The 25,217-nt window shown below is 39.1% G+C and overlaps 1 protein-coding gene across 3 annotated transcripts in view; it reads right to left on the reverse strand.

The window, feature by feature from the left end:
* Positions 1–25,217, reverse strand: part of bnc2 (basonuclin zinc finger protein 2) — a 187,370-nt gene that overhangs the window by 23,114 nt on the left and 139,039 nt on the right. The window lies entirely within an intron of this gene.

The raw sequence follows: 25,217 nt of genomic DNA on the forward strand, positions 1-25,217 counted from the left end.
CTACTGTGCCAAGGACTGGCCCTGTATTTTTCTATTTGACCTGAAAAGTGAGAAGATGTACTATACTATGTCGTGTAGCCTTACTATACACTGTCGTTTTTAAAGAATAATGCCTTACTATACTATGTCATTTTTTAAGAAAAAGCCTTACTATACTATGCCGTTTTTTAAGGAAAAAAGCCTTACTATACTATGTTATCTTTAATGAAAAAGCCTTACTATACTATGTCGTTATTTTTTTTTAAAAAGCCTTTATACACTCATTTTTTAGGAAAAAAGCCTTACTATACTATGTCGTTTTTTAAGAAATAAACGCCTTACTATACTATGTCGTTTTTGAAGAAAAAAGCCTTACTATACTAAGTCGTTTTTTAAGAACAAAGTCTTCCTATACTATGGGATTTTTTTAAGAAAAAATCCTTACTATACACTGTCGTTTTTTAAGAAAAAAGCCTTACTGTACACTGTCGTTTTTAAAGAAAAATGCCTCACTATACTATGTCGTTTTTTAAAGAAAAAAGCCTTACTATACTATGCCGTTTTTTAAGAAAAAAGCCAGACTATACAATGTCGTTTTTTAAGAAAAAAGCCTTACTATACCCTGTCGTTTTTTTAAAGAAAAAAACCTTACTATACACTGTTGTTTTAAAGAAAAAAGCCATACCATCCTATGTCCTTTTTAAAGAAAAAAGCCTTACTATACACTGTCGTTTTTAAAGAAAAATGCCTTACTATAGCATGTCGTTTTTTAAGAAAAAAAATTATCCAAATCATTGCCCTATGAAATGGACTCCCAATGGAGTCAAAGATTTTGGAACACCCTGTACCTCAACAACAACAAAAACTCCCGACCTTAGTCAACATGGTCAAGTGCGCTTCCTCGCATTAAGCTTTGCAGCAAATATGCCATTAGCAGCACTTTTTACAAGTAGGCACTCATCTGCCAATTAGCTTAATGTGGCCCTCTTCCTTTCCTTTCCTTTGCTTTCCTTTCCAGGCATGCCCCACCTCTCTCTCTACCAGTAAAATCTCATCAATCCCGCAAACCTCCCCCACGTCCCCCAGCGCTATGACATACGAGTCTGTCATTACGCGTCCCAGAGTCCTATTGAACAATGCGGCTAAACCCGTGTTTGCCAGGTTAATGACTATTAGCAAATAATTACCGCGGCCAAGACAGGGGGGGGGTTACCCCGTTTCAACCGGTAGACGGCCCACCGCCGTTCGTTTATTTTATCCGCCAGCCTCGGCGTCGCTTAGAATTAATCTAACGACGGCTGTATTTATTAATCTCTCTCGGCGGCCGCCGGGCGGTCCTAATTTGCGTTCGTCTACGTTACGGGGCCAGGCGTGTGTTTAGTGGCTTCGGGGGCGGGGTTGTGGGGGTTAGCGCTTGGCAAATCGCTGACGACGCCGATGAGCAAATGATGGTCTTGTCGCGGGTTAGGGAGCGACTGTCAGTTCAGACAAATCAGGCTAGCCGTGCCATTAGCCGAGCCAGCTTTATTAAAGTCCTCGGTGTGCGGCGGTGTTAGCTTGGAGGGGGCGGGGGAGGGGGGGATTAACGATGTTATAGTATGCAAGTGTCGGGAGTAATTACCCAGCATGCTCAGGCTCAGTGATTGAGAACGGGATGCGGATGGTTATGGTTTTTGTCTGCGACCCAAAGGATTCGATTACGATTTTTTTTGGTTTGGACATTTAATGGGGTTTCTATACATAGTATATCATTACTGTAAAACAAGCTGTTTTTGTATGTTTTGCATTCTACTGAAATTATTTTCTGACTTGTTAACTTAACTCAATAACTTTCATAGATTTAATAACCGCCATGGAAATTAATCATGGTTCATGATTCGTACGACATTGTATAGTAAGGTGTTTTTCTTAAAAAACAACATAGTATAGTAAGGCTTTTTTTCTTAAAAAAACGACATAGTATAGTAAGGCTTTTTTTTTCTTAAAAACGACATAGTATAGTAAGGCTTTTTTCTTAAAAACGACATGGTATAGTAAGGCATTTTTCTTAAAAAAACGACATAGTATAGTAAGGATTTTTTCTTTAAAAAAACGACATAGTATAGTAAGGCTTTTTTCTTAAAAAAACGACATAGTATAGTAAGGCTTTTTTTCTTTAAAAAAACGACATAGTATAGTAAGGCTTTTTTTTCGCAAAAAACAACATAGTATAGTAAGGCTTTTTTTCTCAAACGACATAGTATAGTAAGGCTTTTTCTTAAAAACGACATGGTATAGTAAGGCATTTTTATTTAAAAAAAACGACATAGTATAGTAAGGCTTTTTTCTTTAAAAAAAACAACATAGTATAGTAAGGCTTTTTTTCTCGCAAAAACAACATAGTATAGTAAGGCTTTTTTTCTTAAAAACGACATGGTATAGTAAGGCATTTTTCTTAAAAAAAACAACATAGTATAGTAAGGCTTTTTTCTTTAAAAAAACGACATAGTATAGTAAGGCTTTTTTCTTTAAAAAACGACATAGTATAGTAAGGCTTTTTTTCTTAAAAAAACGACATAGTATAGTAAGGCTTTTTTTCTTAAAAACGACATGGTATAGTAAGGCATTTTTCTTAAAAAACGACATAGTATAGTAAGGCTTTTTTCTTTAAAAAAACGACATAGTATAGTAAGGCTTTTTTTTCGCAAAAAACAACATAGTATAGTAAGGCTTTTTTTCTCAAACGACATAGTATAGTAAGGCTTTTTCTTAAAAACGACATGGTATAGTAAGGCATTTTTATTAAAAAAAACGACATAGTATAGTAAGGCTTTTTTCTTTAAAAAAAACGACATAGTATAGTAAGGCTTTTTTTTTCTCGCAAAAACAACATAGTATAGTAAGGCTTTTTTTCTTAAAAACGACATGGTATAGTAAGGAATTTTTCTTAAAAAAACAACATAGTATAGTAAGGCTTTTTTCTTTAAAAAACGATATAGTATAGTAAGGCTTTTTTTTCGCAAAAAACAACATAGTATAGTAAGGCTTTTTTTTCTTAAAAACGACATAGTATAGTAAGGCTTTTTTTCTTAAAACGACATGGTATAGTAAGGCATTTTTCTTAAAAAAACGACATAGTATAGTAAGGCTTTTTTCTTTAAAAAAACGACATAGTATAGTAAGGCTTTTTTCTTAAAAAAACGACATAGTATAGTAAGGCTTTTTTTCTTTAAAAAAACGACATAGTATAGTAAGGCTTTTTTTTCGCAAAAAACAACATAGTATAGTAAGGCTTTTTTTCTCAAACGACATAGTATAGTAAGGCTTTTTCTTAAAAACGACATGGTATAGTAAGGCATTTTTATTTAAAAAAAACGACATAGTATAGTAAGGCTTTTTTCTTTAAAAAAAACAACATAGTATAGTAAGGCTTTTTTTCTCGCAAAAACAACATAGTATAGTAAGGCTTTTTTTCTTAAAAACGACATGGTATAGTAAGGCATTTTTCTTAAAAAAAACAACATAGTATAGTAAGGCTTTTTTCTTTAAAAAAACGACATAGTATAGTAAGGCTTTTTTTTCGCAAAAAACAACATAGTATAGTAAGGCTTTTTTTCTCAAACGACATAGTATAGTAAGGCTTTTTTTCTTAAAAACGACATGGTATAGTAAGGCATTTTTCTTTAAAAAAACGACATAGTATAGTAAGGCTTTTTTCTTAAAAAACGACATAGTATAGTAAGGCTTTTTTTTTGCAAAAAACAACATAGTATAGTAAGGCTTTTTTTTCTTAAAAACGACATAGTATAGTAAGGCTTTTTTTCTTAAAAACGACATGGTATAGTAAGGCATTTTTCTTTAAAAAAACGACATAGTATAGTAAGGCATTTTTCTTAAAAAAACGACATAGTATAGTAAGGCTTTTTTCTTTTAAAAAACGACATAGTATAGTAAGGCTTTTTTTTCGCAAAAAAACAACATAGTATAGTAAGGCTTTTTTTCTCAAACGACATAGTATAGTAAGGCTTTTTCTTAAAAACGACATGGTATAGTAAGGCATTTTTCTTAAAAAAACACATAGTATAGTAAGGCTTTTTTCTTTAAAAAACGACATGGTATAGTAAGGCTTTTTTCTTAAAAAAACGACATAGTATAGTAAGGCTTTTTTTTTCTTAAAAACGACATAGTATAGTAAGGCTTTTTTTCTTAAAAACGACATGGTATAGTAAGGCATTTTTCTTAAAAAAACGACATAGTATAGTAAGGCTTTTTTCTTTAAAAAAACGACATAGTATAGTAAGGCTTTTTTTTCGCAAAAAACAACATAGTATAGTAAGGCTTTTTTTTTCTTAAAAACGACATAGTATAGTAAGGCTTTTTTTCTTAAAAACGACATGGTATAGTAAGGCATTTTTCTTTAAAAAACGACATAGTATAGTAAGGCTTTTTTCTTTAAAAAACGACATAGTATATTAAGGCTTTTTTTTACGCAAAAAACAACATAGTATAGTAAGGCTTTTTTTCTCAAACGACATAGTATAGTAAGGCTTTTTTTCTTAAAAACGACATGGTATAGTAAGGCGTTTTTTTCTTTAAAAAAACGACATAGTATAGTAAGGCTTTTTTCTTAAAAAACGACATAGTATAGTAAGGCTTTTTTTCTTAAAAACAACATAGTATAGTAAGGCTTTTTTTTTCTTAAAAACGACATAGTATAGTAAGGCTTTTTTTCTTAAAAACGACATGGTATAGTAAGGCATTTTTCTTAAAAAAAACAACATAGTATAGTAAGGCTTTTTTCTTTAAAAAAACGACATAGTATAGTAAGGCTTTTTTTTCGCAAAAAAACAACATAGTATAGTAAGGCTTTTTTTCTCAAACGACATAGTATAGTAAGGCTTTTTCTTAAAAACGACATGGTATAGTAAGGCATTTTTCTTAAAAAAACACATAGTATAGTAAGGCTTTTTTCTTTAAAAAACGACATGGTATAGTAAGGGTTTTTTCTTAAAAAAACGACATAGTATAGTAAGGCTTTTTTTCGCAAAAAACAACATAGTATAGGAAGGTTTTTTTTTCTTAAAAACGACATAGTATAGTAAGGCTTTTTTTCTTAAAAACGACATGGTATAGTAAGGCATTTTTCTTAAAAAAACGACATAGTATAGTAAGGCTTTTTTCTTTTAAAAAACGACATAGTATAGTAAGGCTTTTTTTTCGCAAAAAACAACATAGTATAGTAAGGCTTTTTTCTTAAAAAAACGACATAGTATAGTAAGGCTTTTTTTTCCCGCAAAAAACAACATAGTATAGTAAGGCTTTTTTTCTCAAACGACATAGTATAGTAAGGCATTTTTCTTTAAAAAAAACGACATAGTATAGTAAGGCTTTTTTCTTTAAAAAAACGACATAGTATAGTAAGGCTTTTTTCTTTAAAAAAACGACATAGTATAGTAAGGCTTTTTTTCGCAAAAAAACAACATAGTATAGTAAGGCTTTTTTTCTCAAACGACATAGTATAGTAAGGCTTTTTCTTAAAAACGACATGGTATAGTAAGGCATTTTTCTTAAAAAAACACATAGTATAGTAAGGCTTTTTTCTTTAAAAAACGACATGGTATAGTAAGGGTTTTTTCTTAAAAAACGACATAGTATAGTAAGGCTTTTTTTTCGCAAAAAACAACATAGTATAGTAAGGCTTTTTTTTCTTAAAAACGACATAGTATAGTAAGGCTTTTTTTCTTAAAAACGACATGGTATAGTAAGGCATTTTTCTTAAAAAAACGACATAGTATAGTAAAGCTTTTTTCTTTAAAAAAACGACATAGTATAGTAAGGCTTTTTTTTCGCAAAAAACAACATAGTATAGTAAGGCTTTTTTTTTCTTAAAAGCGACATAGTATAGTAAGGCTTTTTTTCTTAAAAACGACATGGTATAGTAAGGCATTTTTCTTTAAAAAACGACATAGTATAGTAAGGCTTTTTTCTTAAAAAAAACGACATAGTATAGTAAGGCTTTTTTTTCCCGCAAAAAACAACATAGTATAGTAAGGCTTTTTTTCTCAAGCGACATAATATAGTAAGGCGTTTTTCTTAAAATAACGACATAGTATAGTATGGCTTTTTTTTTAAAAAAACGACAGAATATATAGTAAGTTTTTTTTCTTAAAAAATGACATAGTATAGTATGGCTTTTTTCTTTAAAAATCGACATTGTATAGTAAGGCTTTTTAAAAAAAAATGACATAGTATAGTATGGCTTTTTTCTTAAAGTAATCATGGTTCATGATTTGTACTAAAAATGTCGATAAATGTTTAAAAAACCCAACATTTTTCCACCAAATGACGTCATTTCTGATCAACTGATCCAATGGGGGACTTCCCTAGGCCCTAGTCTTGATAGACAGAGACATTTATGCCTTCATTTTCGGAACCGCTTATCCTCACAAGGGTCGCAGGGGGAGTAAAGCAACAGAATTCATCATTTGGCACCCGTTTTGACTGTCAAGTCTCATTTCTTCCCCCCAAAAAAGCCCCTTGACTCGTTCTTGGATCGTCTTCAAAACAACTTCAAGAGGAGAATTGCAGTCTTCAGTGGAAGGACATATTTTGACAACCAAACCAGAATGGTTATGATAACCTTTCGAGATACACAGAGTTAAAACAACCGCTTTGCCTTCGCAGCCAAATGCGGGAAAACCGAGACCCTCATTATGTAAAAAAAAAAAAAAAATCCAGTGAACTCGGGATGACAGTTCCACAACAACAAGGGCGCTTGAACTGATCACGTTGGGGACGGTCAGTTCTCACAATGGCAAAGTGAAGCATGGGAACCGCATTGATTGACCAATCACCTTGCAGTGGATGTGATCTCCATCGTGCCCCCGAGGGAAGCCACATTGATTTCCATCCCTCTCTCAGATCTGGTTTCTTTAAAAAAAAAAAACAAAAAAAAAACATGGCTGTATCCCCGTGTTCGTCACTTCAAGGAAGGTTAAGCAGAAGTTCCTTGTGATCTGAGAAGGTCTTGAACCTTGCCTCTTCCCTTTTTTTTTTTTTTTTTTTTTTCTCTCCATATTCCCGGCTCTCCCTCTCCACTCCGACTCGGGGCCGTATGAATAATGGAGAAGATGGAGTGGCGAGCAAGGTGCCACGGGGGATGGTTTCACACAAAGCTCACTGCCTGGAGCCATCACATCAGAGGCCAAGAGCTCCCAAGACGCCCAACGTTCCCCCATTGGCTCCCCGGTCGCGGGTCAGAGGTGAGCAGTGAGCAAGTAGCTCTGCTGCTTTCTCTCTGATGGACCGCTGGGAAATCAGTAGCCGCGTCCAGACGTGGGTGGAGGACATTTGTAAGAATCAGAGAGGTTCAAATTTGCACCGTGTGATCATGCTAAATAGCTGGTCGCAGCCGCGCTACATCGCGGGCTTTTGACCCCGCGTCGGGCTACGTCGGGGTCTTTGTCCTTCTGCCAAAAAAACGGCTTCACGCCGACACGCCGAGTACGGCGGGAAGGAAATGTCTGCCGCGGATTAGTCATCCGTGCTTTACAGCTGTACTCCATTACGTGGAAGAAAAAATGGACAGAAAAATTTGGGTGAACACAACCAGGACAATTCCATATTTCATGATGGAAAATCCAACATGGATTCTTTGGACAATTTTACTATGAGGATTCGATTCAACAACGGATGAAATGATTTATTCGTAGCACAGCTAAGCTAACGGGACATTTACTGAGGAAACCCTGTGTGTATGCTATGAAAGTTAGCTGACTGTAACGGAGCTAGCTCAACTAGAGGAGTGTTACGTTAGCGTTAGCGCTGTAAGACTATGCAAAGCTGCTTTCTGAGGCCCTTTTTCGAAAAGTTAGCTGACTGTAACGCTGCTAGCTAAACTAGAGGAGTCTTACGTTAGCTTTAGCGCTGCAAGACCATGCAAAGCTGCTTCCTAAGGCCTTTGTCGACAAAATCTTACATTAGCGCTGTTAGACCATGCAAAGCTGCTTTCTGGGGCCTTTTTCGAAAAGTTAGCTGACTGTAACGCAGCTAGCTAAACTAGAGGAGTCTTACGTTAGCGTTAGCACTCCAAGACCATGCAAAGCTGCTTTCTGAGGCCTTTTTCGACAAGATCTTATGTTAGCGTTAGCGCTGTAAGACCGTGCAAAGCTGCATTCTGTGGCCTTTTTCAAAAAGTTAGCTGACTGTAACGCAGCTAGCTAAACTAGAGGAGCCTTACGTTAGCGTTAGCACAGCAAGACCGTGAAAGCTACTTTCTGAAGCCTCTTTCAACAAGTTCAACTCGACTCCAGATGGACGCACAGTCCAGAAAATTGAAAAACAGGACTACAGTGAGCATCAGGTTGAGTCAACTATTCTGGGAATGTTTCACCGCTCGGGCCTCACCGTTCAACCTGATTTAACTCATGGCTGTGTGTTAGTTGTTAAGGTGCTAAAGGCACACCAATCGACTCCAAGAAGATTTATTGTCCAGTTTCAGACTGTGAAAGGGGGCAGGCGGGGGGCTTCACCACTGCAGGAGAAGTCACGCTCTATCCTTTCCCATTATCCAGGTGGCCCCAGGTAAACTTTTTTTCCTCCTGTCTCACCCTGCCGACTTGTCTTTTTTCATTATGTGCGGCGAAGAGTAAATCTGTCATTTCGGGGTAAGGGGTGGGGGGCGATCCCCAAAAAAATGTCCTAACCCCTGATTCATCTAACCCTCCTGACCTCCGCCTGGCGGATTTTTTTTGTTCTGGAGCCATCTTTAAAAAGTGGAAAGGACAGTCGTTTGGACGCAGCCCAGCATGGCTGCAGATGGACGGCACATGGAAGCCATTTGAGGAGCGAGGAGAGAAGAGAACGAGGCCTCGGAGTTCAGAACCTGCGCCGACTATTGATTGGCTGGTTTCGCAAGGCCGCGCCAACGGGCCTCGCCCAGCTGTTCGGCCGAGAGCTAACTCGGTGGAGCTAGCTAGCGCGCCACCAGAGCAAATGCCTCAGAGAAAATGAAGAAGAAGAAGAAAGGTGGAATGACCGTTGGCATTTAATGGAGGATGATACGCCACGTCTGTCGCGGGGGTCTGCCAGACAGATGTGGGGCCCGCCGACCTGCCCGGGGGCGAGCAACCGGGCGGCTGTGAAATGGCGTCCGACAACTCGCTCGCCTCGGATCACGTCTCCTTTGTTCCGATTGGTGTTTTGGCAAAAAAAGCATGCTTCCTTACCCGATGCAGCTCATGCAAATGACTCGGGTTTGTCTCTTTAACTGCCCGTCACGTTGGCTAACAAACCCTTAAAACCTGTTCAAGCACAAAACCAGACTTCTGTTCTCTCCGGGCTTGTGTGGGTTTTTGCCGGGTACTCCGGTTTCTGCCCACATTCCAAAAACATGCATGTTAGGGTAGCTGGTTGATTGGTTGTTTGTCTTCTTGTGCCAAATGATTGGCTAGGGTGTCTCCTGCCTGGTGCCTGAAGTCCGCTGGGATAGGCTCCAGCACCCCTTGGGACCCATGTGAGGATACGCGGTTCAGAAAATGAACGAATGGAGAAAAAAAAGTATTATAATAAGCAATTGGCTGGCAACTACTACTACCTGAAGTTGGCTGGGATAGGCTCAAGCACCCCCTGCAACCCTTGTGAGGAGAAACGATACATCAAATGAAAAAATAATAAATATATATACATATATTCATTAATTTGCATATATATATATACTAAAAGGAAAAAAATTGAGCAATCCTTAGGAGTCAAAATTGATTGGACAACACATAAGCTAATAAGAGCTAACTAAAATATATATATATATATATATATATATATATATATATATATATATATACATACACATATATATATATATATATATATATATATATATATATACATATATACATACACATATATATACATACACAAAACCCTTAATAAACAGCATAATTCAGGCAGGGACGATTTCCAACCGTCAAAAAACTGAAGCTTTCCTTAGCCTTATATTGAAGTCTATAGCAATACCCTTATTTTTTTTGGATCTTGGACAATCATGGCACCCCCGTGGCCAAGTGTCCAAAGAAATCCAATGTAGTCACCTGAAGTAAAATCCTTGGACATTTGGCGTTCTCAACATTCCTCGTGTGGCAAAGAGAATAAGCTAATGGACTCCTTAGTTAATGTGATCAGAGGCGCTATTGACATGCTGCCAGCTTGATGCAAAACCATTAACTGGAGTCTCTCTTTTTCTCTGGGTAACTCGCAACCCCCATTCCCCCCTCCTCCGCGGGAGCCCCCCCAAAGGACCCCGCGTCCGTCACGTTAACGAGCAGGCCTAAATTGACCAAAAGTCCAGGTACAATGAACAAAATTCCCTAGTTGACGTCGCGTAAAAGTAACTCTTCTATAGACGTATTTTTTTATATAGGGCACATGTGTCAAAGTGGCGGCCCGGGGGCCAAATCTGGCCCGCCGCATCATTTTGTGTGGCCCGGGAAAGTAAATGATGAGTGCCGACTTTCTGTTTTAGGATCAAATTAAAATGAAGAGTATAGATGTATATTACATTTCCTGATTTTCCCCCTTTTCAATCAATAATTGTCATTTTTAATCCATTTTTTCTGTGTTTTTAGTTCAAAAATCATTTTGTAAAATCAAAAAATATATTTAAATCAAGCTAAAACAAACATTGTTTTAGATCTATAAAAAACTGAATATTCAGGGATTTTAATTCAGTTCTTTTAATCCATTTATTACAAAAAAATCTAAATATTATATCTAAAATGGTCCGGCCCACATGAAATCAAATTGACGTTAAAGCGGCCCACGAACCAACCCGAGTCTGACACCCCCGATATGGGGGAATCGCATTGGCCGCCATTGGAGGGGCAAGACGTCCAATCTATGTGAACTTGGAGGGTTGGCAGTTTGGCAATTTTGATATTTTTCGTTTTTTTGTTGACATGAAAAAAGGATTGAAAAATAAGAGGGTTTTTTTCTTCACTTTTTCTTGTTCTAATCCACGTATAAAGATGGTGGGGGTGCCGTAGCTAACCTATTTTTCATAAAACTAAGTCATTGAACTAAAAAAAGGAAAACGAAAAAAAGCTAGCAACAACGTCGCTACCTGATTAAAGTCATACATCGACTTTAACCTCGTTAATCACATTTTTTTTTTCCTAATTTCATGGCGGCGGCGCCAAAACCCATCGGCGAATGTTCAATGTTCAAATTCGATGTTAAACAACATGATGGATTTCGTGTTGCAAAATAACAAATACAGATTTTAATTCGTGCTTGCGTCTCAAGCGACTGTATTTTTTAAACTTTGGTACGGCGTGCCGGATCGCTTCAACCCGTGCGACGACGGCGCGGCCGCGGCAGGAAGCGGCGTCTTCCGAATGCGGTGATTACGCGCTGCCAAAATAAACAGCGGTACCATCTGGCCGCTCGTCCTGGACGGTAAACTTAGACGGCAAGAAAAGCCGTGGACCATCAAAATGTTCAGAACGGGGAGACGTGTAAAATTAACCCTGGAGGGTTATTTTTTATTTGATTTTTTTTCCATCATTTTCATTTCAATAGTGCAATTATCAAGGGAATCGCATTGGATGCCATTGGAGGGGGAAGATGTTCAATCTATTTGAACTGGGAGGGGCGGCAGCGAATGAACGTTTGTTCGCCGGAAATACAAATTTTTCGTTTTTTTTTCGTTTGTCAAAGCATTGAAAAATAAGATATTTTTTCGTCACGTTTTCATTCTTTTTGGTGCTTGTCGCCATAAGGATCGCGGGGGTGCCGGAGCCTATACTTTTTAAAATAAAATAAAAACTAATTCATTTAAAAAAGAGTAGGAACGAAAAAGAAAATGAGAATATTTGCTATCAAAAATATCTGATTATATATAAAAAGCCTTACTATACTATGTCGTTTTTAAAGAAAAAAGTAATACTATAATGTCGTTTTTTACGAAAAAAAGCCTTACTATACTATGTTGTTTTTTAAGAAAAAAGCCTTACTATACTATGTCGTTTTTTAAGAAAAAAGCCATACTATACTATGTCGTTTTTTAAGAAAAAAGCCTTACTATACTGTCTTTTTTTTTTAAACCTTACTATACTATGTCAGGTTTAAAGAAAAAAAGCCTTACTATACTATGTCGTTTTTTTTAAAGAAAAAAGCCTTACTATACTATGTCGTTTTTTTTTAAAGAAAAAAGCCTTACTATACTATGTAATTTTTAAGAAAAAAAGCCTTACTACATACTGATTTCAAGAAAAATACTTCGATAATCGATCAATATTGATTGTTGATTAATCAGTGCAGGCAACCCTAACTAAAAAAAGGATCATTTTGTTCACGTATTCGCCTTTAAGATGAAGTATTTCTACACTAGTTGGAAGACCCTCACCCCAAAAAAACCAAAAGTGAAACCTCCACAACACAGGTCGGTCGACGGGGGTCAATCGAGACCGCCAAGCCGGCAGATGTTTGATCCGTCCGCCGCACATCTGGCCCTTGGCGCACTCAATCTATTTCACTCCACTTCTCCTTTTGAGATGTTCATTGTTCCTCACGGTCCACTAAACTCAGCACCCCCCCACCCCAACACACACACACACAAACCCCGTCTTTGCCTCTCCCTTTGCGCCCCACCGATATTCATCCATCATCGTTCATTTGAAGAGGGAATTCGCCTTGTGCGCTTTTCAAAACGGACGTCTTTTAACGTCGGGCACCAAACGGTAGGATCGGTTAAAACAGGGGGTGCAAAGTTTTATCCCTGGGGGGGAATTTCTAAAAAAAAAAAAAAAAAGGAAACGATAGGATAACGAAAAAAACAAGTGCGCAACTCTAATCGTATTGTAACAACAAATCCATCTATTGATTCGTGTACCAGAATTGAACCCAAAAATGCAAATTGGCCGTTTCCTTAAATATTTTGTTAATTATTAATCAAAACTGATTTTTTCCTCTTGCTTTTAGTAAATTGAAGTTGGTGTTAAACATATTCCTAATTGTGTAATCAACCAATCAAAGTCTATGACTGGGTGTCGAAATCCCGGTACTCGGGCATTTCGTCGAAAGACGTTGGGTCCCCGGACTTTTGGTAGAACGGACGTTTGGTCGCCGGGTTGTTACTGTTGAAACCAGCTCTCAAAATTATAATTATGAGAGAGAGAGAGTTTAATATCCAAATATCTAATATCAAAATATCAACAGTAAACTCTGTCAAAATTTGACAGCGAGCGAACCCGGCGACCAAACGTCCGTTCGACCAAACGTCCGTTCGACCAAACGTCCGTTCGACCAAACGTCCGTTCTACCAAACGTCCGTTCGACCAAACGTCCGGTCACGCGAAATCCCATAATCGGGTTTTCAAAATGTATTTATCGTTAAACATGAACTTCAGCGACCATTCGTCCAATCCATTTTGCCCGTACACATTCCTTCCACCAGTAACAACCAATTTTTTTAAATTAAAAACCCATAGTTTACACACATAATGGCTTATGATAGATCCTTGAAATGTCCCCGCGCCCAATTTTTGACTCCGCCTACTTCTGGCTTCCCTCTTCTCTTTGTAAGGAACAAAAAAAAATCAATTATCAAGCGCCGTAAAGACGTGAATTGAACAACAAAGCAGGTACGAGCCCTCTAAGACCTCTAACCTGCTTCCTGATCGATAGACAAAAGGCAGCGCTTAAAAGCTGATTTTATTCCACCTTAATCGTTCTCTCAATGTTGTCTCACCCGGTCGCTTCTCTTTTTCCTCCACCGAATTTCCCAGAGCTTCTTCGAATTCCCAGAAGCCCCCGCCGTTGCCCCGCCGTTACCGCGTAGGCAGACACGATTGCTAGCGCCGGGCCGCTCCGCTACGGCTAGCTTTTCCCTCATTGTAAGGCAAAAAAAATCTATATTTATTGCGTTTGGGAATTTATATCGCGAGATGTATTAGCGCAAGGAGGTTTCCACATTTTTTCTTTCTCCGTGGGCCACATTAATAATAATAATAATAAAAACAAATCAACTTGAAATACTTTTCTTCGGTATATCGTTCAACACGATGATGACTCAATAGCGGCTTTCCACGTTGAGATGGATGTGATGTCTAATATTTTTTTAAAGGGGCGGGAACAGCGCTAATCGAGCTATATTGCCAAAAGTATGGTGCGTTATTAAATATTTTATTTTGCACTAGTGAAAAAAACTGCGGAACAAAGAGATGTCCAGAAACAATACAATCAAGATTGCTCAATTTATGACATGGCATTATTTTGATTATTTATTTGTCTGTTTGTTGTTGTTATTGTGCACTACAGTGGTACCTCCACATATGAGCAATTTGAGATACGAGTAAAGTTTCAGGCAAATATTTATCTTGAGATACGAGACAAATTTTGATATACAAGCAGACAAAGTCTCTACAAGCACTGGGCGGAGCCTTGCATTTTTTGGGGTGTTTTTTCCCGTTAGTTAGTGCGAATGGCGAAGCGTTCGCTAATACGAGAGGAGTATATACTACTTCTTGTTGGCAAGTGGTTGTGTGTTATCCTATTGTGAGGACATTTGTGTGCATCATTTTCGGAATATTTTGAAGGGAAGACAAAAGCAAACAACCCTCGATAGGTTACTCAATTCTTATATAAAATGAAACACTCCACTATACCATAACATGAAATTTTGGCTCATTTAAGTCAAGATATGAACACTTGGTATTCAGGTGTGGCCTCTGGGATGTAAGGTGACATTCATATCTGTTACAGGTGTCCAAGCGTCAGCTCGGGAGCCAGATCCGGCCCGCCACATCACTCAGCGCGGCCCCCGAAATTCATTCATGTAAGTCGACTTCACGTTTTTTGCTAAAATTCCAATGATGATAGATGTTTTTCAACTAAATCGTGATGACGGGGAATCAACTACAGCCTGAGAAACTAAATCACTGGCCATTTTAAAAATCGGACAATGAGCCAAAATAGTAAAAACTATCGTTGGACATTTTATAGGTCGATCGGGCGATAAGTCCATACGCTTATTATCGCGATGGGCCTCGCGATAATGACGTCGCTTAGCAAACAACGCCAGTCAATGCGCGATGAGACTAAAAATCTCCGATGTCAGAAAAATCTAGAGCTTTACGGCTAGATTTAAGGAGTCCAAAGACTCCAATCATCTTAGCGATCGGGGACGGGTAACTTAAATTTTACAAGGAGTTCAATTATTCCGCCGATTCCCCCAACTGCCAGCCTTTACACTCCGTCGATTTTTCTCCGGGACACTTTAGGGCCATTATATAAAGAAAATGGCGGTCTGAACATCTACACACAAAACGGATACACGCCCCCTCCACCCAAAAAACATCTGATTTAGCCATTTAGTGATCTGAATGTCTGCAAAATTTGACACCGTTTACGCTTGGGGGGTTCCAGACTATTCCAGAAACGGTACAGACTGATGAAATACCGTCTAAAACCGGTGAAAATCGAGGTTGAGAAGCTAGCCAATGACTGTACAGTCAAGCCATGGTAGGGATTATTATCTGTAGTCGAGTATTTTTTTTTAATCGTATAGGTTAGGTTAGAACTTTATTTCAACCCGTTTTCGGGAAATTTTCTTGGTTGCTGTAGCAAGACAGACACAAGACACAGAAGACATTGTAGACCTAGTTAAAATATATACCACCATAAAGTATACCACCACCAAGAAATGACTGATTGACTGCCCAAGAACTGGATGAAGAAATCTGCCTTAAGAACTCATACCAACCTGCCGATTAACCTAAGCACTGCCAATGTTTCTACAAACAGTGACTCGGAAATAAACAAGCGTCAGTTTCGGGTTTTTAATGGATGCAACAGAAACCACTACCACGGGACAATGGAGGGACACGTGTCAGCAAAGAGCTCCAATTTCACTTCCAAGGCATTCTAAGTCTTCCCAGAAGATGTTCAACAAAGACTCCATTGTCAGGAGATGTCAAAGGCACGTACTCGCTCGTGTTTTTGCTCCGTGGAAACCCAACCGTCTCCGGTCCTCGAATCGTTGCGGCCCGAATATTTAGAGGCGGGGCTAGTGAAGGAAACAGCGAGTTGGCAGTCACTCTCACTCTGGCAGGACTCCGAGCGTATAATAAAACGAGAGCAATGTTATGAGGGATGTCCCCGTTCCGATCACGCGATTGGACATCGGTCAAAGATCGGGATAGGGCGAATAAAGATCGGGGTTTTAAAAGGTTTTTTATTATAAGTATGAATTCATTGACTGCCATTAATGACGATAGTTGTCCAATCTAATTCGACTGGGAAGAAAGGTAGCGAGGAAAATAAATGTATTTCGCATACAAAAAGACAGGTGGCGCCAGCGAGCAAAAAGTCGGGAAACCGAGAACGTCAAGTCGTGAGAACGAGGGGCTGCATGGGTCTTCTCCGGGTACTCCGGTTTCCTCCGCCATCCCAAAAAACATGCAGGCTAGGCTAATTGTATGCTAAATCGTCCCTAGCCTGAAGTTTGATTGGTTGTTTGGTCTCATTGTCCCATGCGATTGGTTGGCAACCCTTGTGAGGATAACCGGAACGCAAAAACGAATGAATCATCATGTTGCTTAGCCTTATTTTTTTATTTTTTTGCCTGTTACTCGCAGTTTTCTTAGACGCCAGAAGTTTTTCTGACCCAAATCTTGATTCCATAAACCTGAACAAGCAACGCCATGTAACAGATGATATTCCGTGTTCGACATTTCACAGTGTGTGTGTGTGTGTGTGTGTGTGTGTGTGTGTGTGTGTGTGTGTGTGTGTGTGTGTGTGTGTGTGTGTGTGTGTGTGTCAAAACACAGGCTGGAAATGTATCTATCTTAGCAATGAGGTAAGTGTGTGTGTGTGTGTGTTTGTGTGTGTGTGTGTGTGTGTGTGTTGCCCCCGATCCGTGGACACACTAACTGGCCGGCGGGCCACCGTCAGATGGACCCTTGTATTTTTCCACAGGCATGTCAAAGGATTACACAGTCCCTCTGTTGTTTCGCTCACCTTTTACACACATACACACACACAAAGACACACACTCACAGACACGCACGAACGTGACCATCAAAGAGGTGCGCGCAGGCCTTCCCTAAGACTGGTGCGGCCGCAGGGATGGCCAATGGCAAGCATGACCTTATAAGACGCCGCGTGCTCTTTGTTGCCCCGCGCCGCAATATAAATCTAGAGTCGGGGCGGAAGAAGTATTTTATTATTTATTTATTATTATGATTTGTATCTTTTCCAGGGATGTCCCATCATGTATTTTTTGGCCAGGGTCCAGGTCACCTGATTTTAAAGATCTGCCAATAGCGAGAACCGATCCGACATTTCGGTAAGTTAAAAGAAAATCTCATTTAAAAGGAAAATATTTCCATACTGGTGAAAGTATTGCTCTTTACATGATGTTATCTTAGCATTAGCTTACGTACCAGTTTACACTTGCTATGTTTTGACGTTACATCATATAAAATGTACATATTGTGGGCGCTTTTGGCAAAAATATTGGATTTATTCTTACGATGAATGATTTAAACTAGAATATGATTCCGTTTAATTAACTGCAATTGACAATTATTATGATGTTATCGTAGCATTAGCATACCTACCAGTTTACACGCTATGTTTTGACGTTAAGTTATGTAAAATTTACATATTGTGGGCGCTTTTGGCAAAAATCTTGGATTTATTCTTACGATTAATGATTTAAACTACAAAGTGTCAATATGAATCCATATAATTAACTGAAATTGAGAACTATTACTAGAGATAATTCATTTGATTTAAAGCAAAATTAGTTTATCATCTCCCTATTAACAATTTTCACGTTCCGCTAATCGAATCAATCACTCATCAAGATTTTTTCGTGTACGGCCAACAACCAAAACAAACATTATTCCTCTAATTTCCACCATATTGCGCTATCACTCGCCCATCCGAGACCCCTCTATGCCCCTCCCCTTTAACCCGGGACTCGCCGTTAATGGCCCTCACAATGGAATTATTTACTAGCCGTAGCAGGGGGGCAAATGGGTCAAATTGTGTGTGCCCCCCACACCAAATAAAAAGGGGGAGCGTTGAAGCGTGTCGCGGAGAGGCGCCGGTTAAAGTGAAAAATCATGCCACGGTGCGGAGGGGCCGGCCGGCGTCCGCGGGGACGGGGGGACTACATCCACGCTGGCACTCAAGTGCTCTTAAATACTCCCTCTTATGCTCAAGCACATCCACGTGTCCCCCCCGCCTGTACCTACTGTATCTTTAGCCTCCCCCGTCTCACCCCGTCCAGGTACAAATGGCAATTTGCTGTACAAGTCCCATAACACGTGGTGCTCTTGTTGGAAAATAGTGGACACAGTGGGGAGAAAAAATGGTGTTTGTTTGTTTGTTTAGAAATCGGTCGCTAGGAAACAGAAAGGGAAATGTTAAGGTCATATGGTGGGTTTGGGGGTAAAGATATTTTTAGGGTTTTTTGATTGAGGTTAGTGGAGGTTTGGTGCAGCTATACTGTGAATATCTAGTTTGAAGAAGTTTTGAGTGCAGAGAAATTGGCAAAATTGAAGGAAATGGGAGAGGCGGCAGTGTTTTGATGTTCTGTTTAACTGCGATTGGACAGCGAATAGATGTTCAAGTTCAGCGACAACTGTTTTGCTAATTGTTTAGTGATAAAAATAGGATTTTTGGAGGACTTGAAAAAAATCAAAAGCCTTTATTATAACGAAATTAGTGGTGCTACTCCACAAAGTGCGTGTTTCCCAATAAAAAATGTAAATAAGTCATTTAAAAAGTCACGTTTGGGGAAGGTCATTCTAAAATATGGCACAATCCAAGATATTGCACATTGTTAAAAAGTTTGAGAAAGTATCTTAGTCTTCTACCCGTTTGTTTTATTTAAAAAAAAATCTAACAATGACATACAGCGTTGATGAAAGAAACAGGTATGGCTGCAAATGCTAATTTAATATTTAATAGTTAATTTTGGACAAAATGGCGCGGTAGAGAAAATCTGAGATCCGTTTAGTTGTTGCCTAATGTAATCTTTGTCAGGAATTGAAAATAAAATATTTACAGACGAGTGTTTTTGCCTTAGAAAGCAATGATCTGGTTACATAGTAGTCGGAATTTTCATTTTCTTAATGCTAACTTTTTGGTCCTGATGCAAATTTACGGCGACAGACCTGTAAATAATTACATTTTTCAACGGGCCGTTTAGTAAACTATCAAAATAATTGCTTTCGACATCTTTTGAATGGATTAGGCGTAACATGTGCTACGCTAGTAAGCACGCTACTTTATTTCCGACTTAGTGTACACACCACGTTCAGGATAATCTTTTAGCGACATCCCTTTCTGGCTAATATCAAAAAGTAGAGAATACGGGTTTCGTAAAGGGGGAAAAAATCTTACAGTTTGACACTCGGAGCACTTTTAATTGCAAAAAAAAACCTGGCGTCTGCGGCGCTAACGTGGCGCGTAGATGACGTCTGACAAGGAATCAACAGCGCTGCGTTGTGTCACCTGCCGGGCTTGAACCCATTCGGATGAAACACAACAGCAGACGGACGGCCCTTTTCATTCGTTCGCCTCGGGGCTGAACGCAAGAATTTCTGACAAGTGTGTGTGTGTGTGTGTGTGTGTGTGTGTGTGTGTGTTGTGCAGAGGTGCGCTGGTTGTAGACATATTTCCCCCTACCTCTAATTAGCACGCGGGAGTCCTGGGGGCAATCAGGGGTGAGGTTAATGAGAGGGGGAGCACGCAGAAGGGAGGACGACTGGGTTTAGGGGGGTGCTAACGCTAGCTTTTAATCATCATACTGTCCCTGATCCATGGGCGGGTTTAACGGGGTGGCACCGAGGGGCAACGGACACCTGAAAAGTTGCGTTGGCTAAGTTGGAGGTGATGAGTGATGTTTTAAAATAGAAAAAAATGGGTTAATTTGATGTTATATTTTTATTTGAACTGAATTGATTGTGGATTATGATATATTTGTCCCTGTGAGGTGACCCTTGTGAGGATAAGCGCTGTGGGAAATGATTGAGTGAGGTCGATTTGCGTTCAGAGGTGATGTGATGGGACGGTGGATGGTTGTGACTGACTGGCGACCTGTCTAAGGTGTCGTCTGCCTTTCGGCTGAGTGATCTGGGATAGGCTCCAGCCGTGTGCAGTCGATTGGTCGCCGTTGGCATTTGTCATTGTTGGCTTTTATTGATGCGTAGACCGTGTTGTTTTACCTTGTTTTGTTGCCAGTCATTTGGTCGTCGGTCTTTTGGTCAACTGTCTTTTGGTCGCCCGTTGTCGCGGTCCGGGCGACCAAAAGATCGCGACCAAAAGACTGGCGACCAAAAGACCGACGACCAAAAGACTGGCAACAAAACAAGGTAAAACAACACGGTCTACGCATCAATAAAAGCCAACAATGGCCATGAGCAGTTTCACTGAGCCGACGTGTGAGTGTAGAAGAGTTTGTATGTACATGCGTTGTCCCTTTAAGAAGCGACGTCAGTCAGGGTCTTCTTAACAAGTTCTCCAACAATAAAACAATACAAGTCCGGGAAATTTTGAGCTTTTCTTTAGCATAATAATTAATAGGCCATTAAGTATGACTAAATAGTCATTCGCAGTTTGTATTTAGGGAATTTGAGCAACCATTTAAATGGTAATTATCAATAACCTTCCGGGCAACCAAAAGACCGGCGACCAATCGACGGTGTACCGGCTCCAGCACCCCGCTACCCTGACCAGGATAAGTGCTTTTCAAAATGACTGAATGAATGGCATTAATAGAACGCTCCTGCCCCTTGTAAATATTTTTTGAGTTCGCCATCGGCAACACGTGCGGCGCCGTCGCCGGCAATCTAGCGACGAGGAAAACGTAGCATCCGCGCACAATAACGTCGTCGGAAGCAGACGCAGGAAGTCATTTGTTTGAAATATGGCCAAATATGGCGGAGGATCTCAAAGAAATGGAAGAGGTCCGCCGGGGGTTCCCGAGCTCCCCTTTTAGAGTCGTGTGGCGCTCCCGTGGGGGTAGGCCCCGCCCCCACCGACCCCGGAGCCACTCAGGATTCCGTATAATGGACGCGAGTGGCTCTTGCGGGGCGTGTCGCCGCAAACGCGATGTGACGGGAAAAGACGCTCGTGCATTATTGAAAGGCGCGCCGCCATTAGCGACATTTATACAGTAGAATGATTCGATCAGGGTTCGGCGCCGATCCTTTGTGCTGCTGACATCTTGTTTTCAGACACGTACTGGATTATAATCCCTTCCTTTAGTCGGGATACTTTAACTTTTTCATTGTAGTTATCTTTTTGTATTGTATTGAGCAGTAATAATAATAATAATTTTAAAAAGATTTAAAAAACGATTTGCCACAATTTGAGTGGGTTGAAAGGTGAACTAATTTTATTCATTTTTTTAATGAATTGGCCGTTGATTTATTAAAAATATTTTAGATTCTACATTTAAACACATGTTTTAATCCTAATCCTATTCTACATTTAAACAAATGTTTTAATCCTAATCCTATTCTACATTTAAACGAATGTTTTAATCCTAATCCTATTGTACATTTAAACAAATGTTTTAATCCTAATCCTATTCTACATTTAAACAAATGTTTTAATCCTAATCCTATTCTCTTATTTATGACGAACAATAAATGTATTTTTAACTGTTCATCGATGTACGGTTTTCTCTTCCAAATTGAAAAAATATAAATTATTCATTTGATTGGAATGAAATAATTGTAATTTTTTAAATACAAAAATTAGGATTAAAAAAAATAATAATTATAAGTATATTAAAATAACTGTAGAACAATTCAGGTCTTTTAAAAGTTTGTTTTTCTACGTAATCTCTTGAATTGAATGCTTTTTATTGTCATTATATATTTTAATGATATTTAAAGCTCCACCAGGAAGTGCACAAATACAAACAAACAGGCAATAAATATAAAAAAAAATCTAACAGCATTTTAGACAACTTTAGCTACATATGTTGATACATATTTGAACAAGTTAAACTAATACTGAACATTGGCGCATTTCATTCACTTTAACGTCACAATTTTTCATCTTTTTCTATAGTTTCATCGACTATAAACGAATCCTGTACTTGTAAATATTGACTTTTTGCTGTCCAAAACCCCGCATATTTACCCCGATGGTCCCTCCACCCGCTTTTTTTCGCCACTTTCCCCACATCCCCCAAAAGCGGCAAATGATTTCCTCTGCCGACTTCCCTCCTCCCCCTTGTTTTGGTCTCCCTCCGCCGTTAACAATAGCGCCGGGGGCGAGCGCAGATGTAAGACATAACAACTCTCAAGAAAAAAAAGGTGAGCGAGCAAAGATGGAAGATTAGACAAAAGAAAAGGGACGGCTAACGTCGCTCAATTTACAAGCCGCCGCCGCCGCCGTTCCCCGAAGCACGGCGTATAAATTTCCGAGGTGACGTCCGTTTCTAGCGCGTCCAAGCCGACCAGATCTCCTCCCCAGACACGTACTTGGCAAGGCCCAGTCTGGATCTGCCTTGACTTGAATTTACTCACCGCTGTTGGTTTTTTTCCAATTTTTTTGGAAAGACTATAGGCGAAGGTTCCTTTCATGTAGCTCGCCGTACGCACACACAAAACACAGGACGGTAAATCACGTCGCAAGCGGGAGGGTCGGTTGGAAAAAGGTGGTAATTCTGCGCCCTCGACGGCGGTGGACGTCCAATTTATTTTGACTAAGAGATGCAAACTGACCTCATTCGACACGGATTGGTCGCCCATCGTTGACAATAACAAAACGCAACCACCCTACGATTAGATGACAGGTACAAAAAAATACAAGACGGAATGACAGCTTTAAGGGAATAATATTCTATTGTTAATTAACTATTTTCAACTCTTGCGCTTTATTTAAAAAAAAATATTTTTTTTGCAATTTTGTCAATATCTTAAAAAATATTTTTCTTTTGCCTGATATGGAACCAAGTTTCATGACTATTCCGGAATAAATCCGGACGGACGCAGATTCCTGTAAACAGATGCGGTGTCAAAAGTTTTAAGACGCTTTCTCATTCTAGAGCACAGGTATCAAAGTGGCGGCCCGGGGGCCAAATCTGGCCCGCCGCATCATTTTGTGTGGCCCGGGAAAGTAAATCATGAGTGCCGACTTGATGTTTTAGGATCAAATTAAAATGAAGAGTATAGATGTATATTAAATTTCCTGATTTTCCCCTTTTTAAATCAATAATTGCTATTTTTTTTATCCATTTTTTCTGTGTTTTGAGTTCAAAAATCATTTTGTAAAATCTAAAAATATATAAAAAATGCTAAAATAAACATTCTTTTAGATCTATTAAAAAATGAATATTCAAGGCTTTTAATCCAGTTTATTTAATCCATTTATAAAATAAAAAAATCGAAATATTATATCTAAAATGGTCCGGTCCACATGAAATCAAGTTGACGTTAACGCAGCCCGCAACCCTTGTTCTAGAGAATGGTGAAGTTCTTCAAAACTTTTGACCACGGAGTCTACTATGGGTTTTTTGGGGGGGTTGTTTTGCTCACTCAGGGGTAACTTTCATTTTTAAATGTCTAAAAGTGGCTATAACCTAATAGCTATTATTCATTTTTCATTTAGACTTACTCCTCTCCATTTAAGTCACTCTATACCTACTTATTTATGTGACCACTTATTCAATCTTGACTACTAATCTATGTTGACTACTACTTATTTATTGATTACTTATTTGCCCGTTTGTTGTTATTATTTGTGCAAAGCCTTAAATCTCATTATACTTGTATAATATCAACAAACATTCAATTCAATTCAAAATGCTTGATTTCCCAACATAAACAGTTCTCTAACCTTCCTGTTTACCCAATAACAAATCCTAAAACAACTAAAAACCAACAATGAATCACATTCCCTAACTTGAAATCGTCAAACAAATCACTACTTTTGAAGAAAAAAATGTAATAAAAAAAAAAAAAATCCCCTAGAAAAAAAATCAGCGATGTCGTGAAGCCGCGATAAACGAGGGATTACCGTAAAACACACCGTCATCTGGACTGGACGCAAAGTCCGTTTGTAACGTCTCGCTGCCTGCGCAACAGACGTTTTGCTCCCTCCCCAACTTGGCAGAGCGCCTTCATCTCATGTTTCGCGTCAGATAAAAACAATTTGTTTCCAACTAATCTTTGCCAGGAGTACACCGAGTTCGTTCGTACGCAGACCCCAATCCGTCGACCCCGGGGGCGTCTCTACCCTATCCAGCGCCGGCTCGCTTCCGTAATGTAAGGCAGATGAGAACGCGGTACCGGGGTTTGAACTCCACGCACCGCAAGTGACATGTTTTACGTCCTCGGCCCCGTTAATTCACGCTTGCTTCTTTTCAAGCGCCGACAAGTAGCCGCCTTTAACGTAAAAATGACGCCCGTATCAAAACATGGCCGACGACCCTAACTCACACGCAAGAATCTGCTAAGAAAACAGCGATGCGATCTCCACCGTGCAGAAGCGCGACACCTGTTTCGACTTAGGGGAGTCGGCGCCCGGTAGCCAGATTAGCCAAACATGGCCATAAACGGAGAAGAAAGGTGGCTGAGAATTCTGATATCAACGCTAAGACGCTCGGAGATTTCATTCTGTTGTTTTTTTGACCAGCTGACGTGGTCGCGGCGCTGTGGAATTCGGTCGTGGCTAAAGCCAAAGAACGGGCTGAGATTTCCACCTGGCAGTGGCTATTTTCGGCCGCCCAATCACGTTGTAAAAGCTCATTTGAAAAAGTTCAACTTGTAAATGTGTTGAGTCACAGGTATGACTCCATTCTGGCCTTTTTAAAAAGCTTGAAGTAATGCTTTTCTTCTTCTTTAACCACGATAGTTTGAGACATTGTTGTAATACAAGCAATTCAAAAAATTATTGAAAATAATATATAGTTGACGACAGTTTTCGGGAAGCTATGATACAGTGGTACCTCGAGATACGAGCTTAATACGTGAGCTTGTATGTCGATTTTCTCGTAACTCAAACAAACGTTTCCCGTAGAAATGAACTAAAAAGAAATTAATTAGTTCCAACCCTCTGAAAAAAAAAAACCAAAACATGATATTGGATTGGAAAAACATTTTTAGTTGTTCTAATTCGCCATCTATTAACAAAGTAACACATAACTAGTGGTTTAATAGCTAAAATGTGTTTAATAGTACTAAAATCAGACTTTTTGCATGGCAAGACGCTCGTAACATAACAAACTAATTGAA

Source organism: Stigmatopora argus, chromosome 7 (assembly GCF_051989625.1).
Source record: "Stigmatopora argus isolate UIUO_Sarg chromosome 7, RoL_Sarg_1.0, whole genome shotgun sequence".
Taxonomy (NCBI): domain Eukaryota; kingdom Metazoa; phylum Chordata; class Actinopteri; order Syngnathiformes; family Syngnathidae; genus Stigmatopora; species Stigmatopora argus.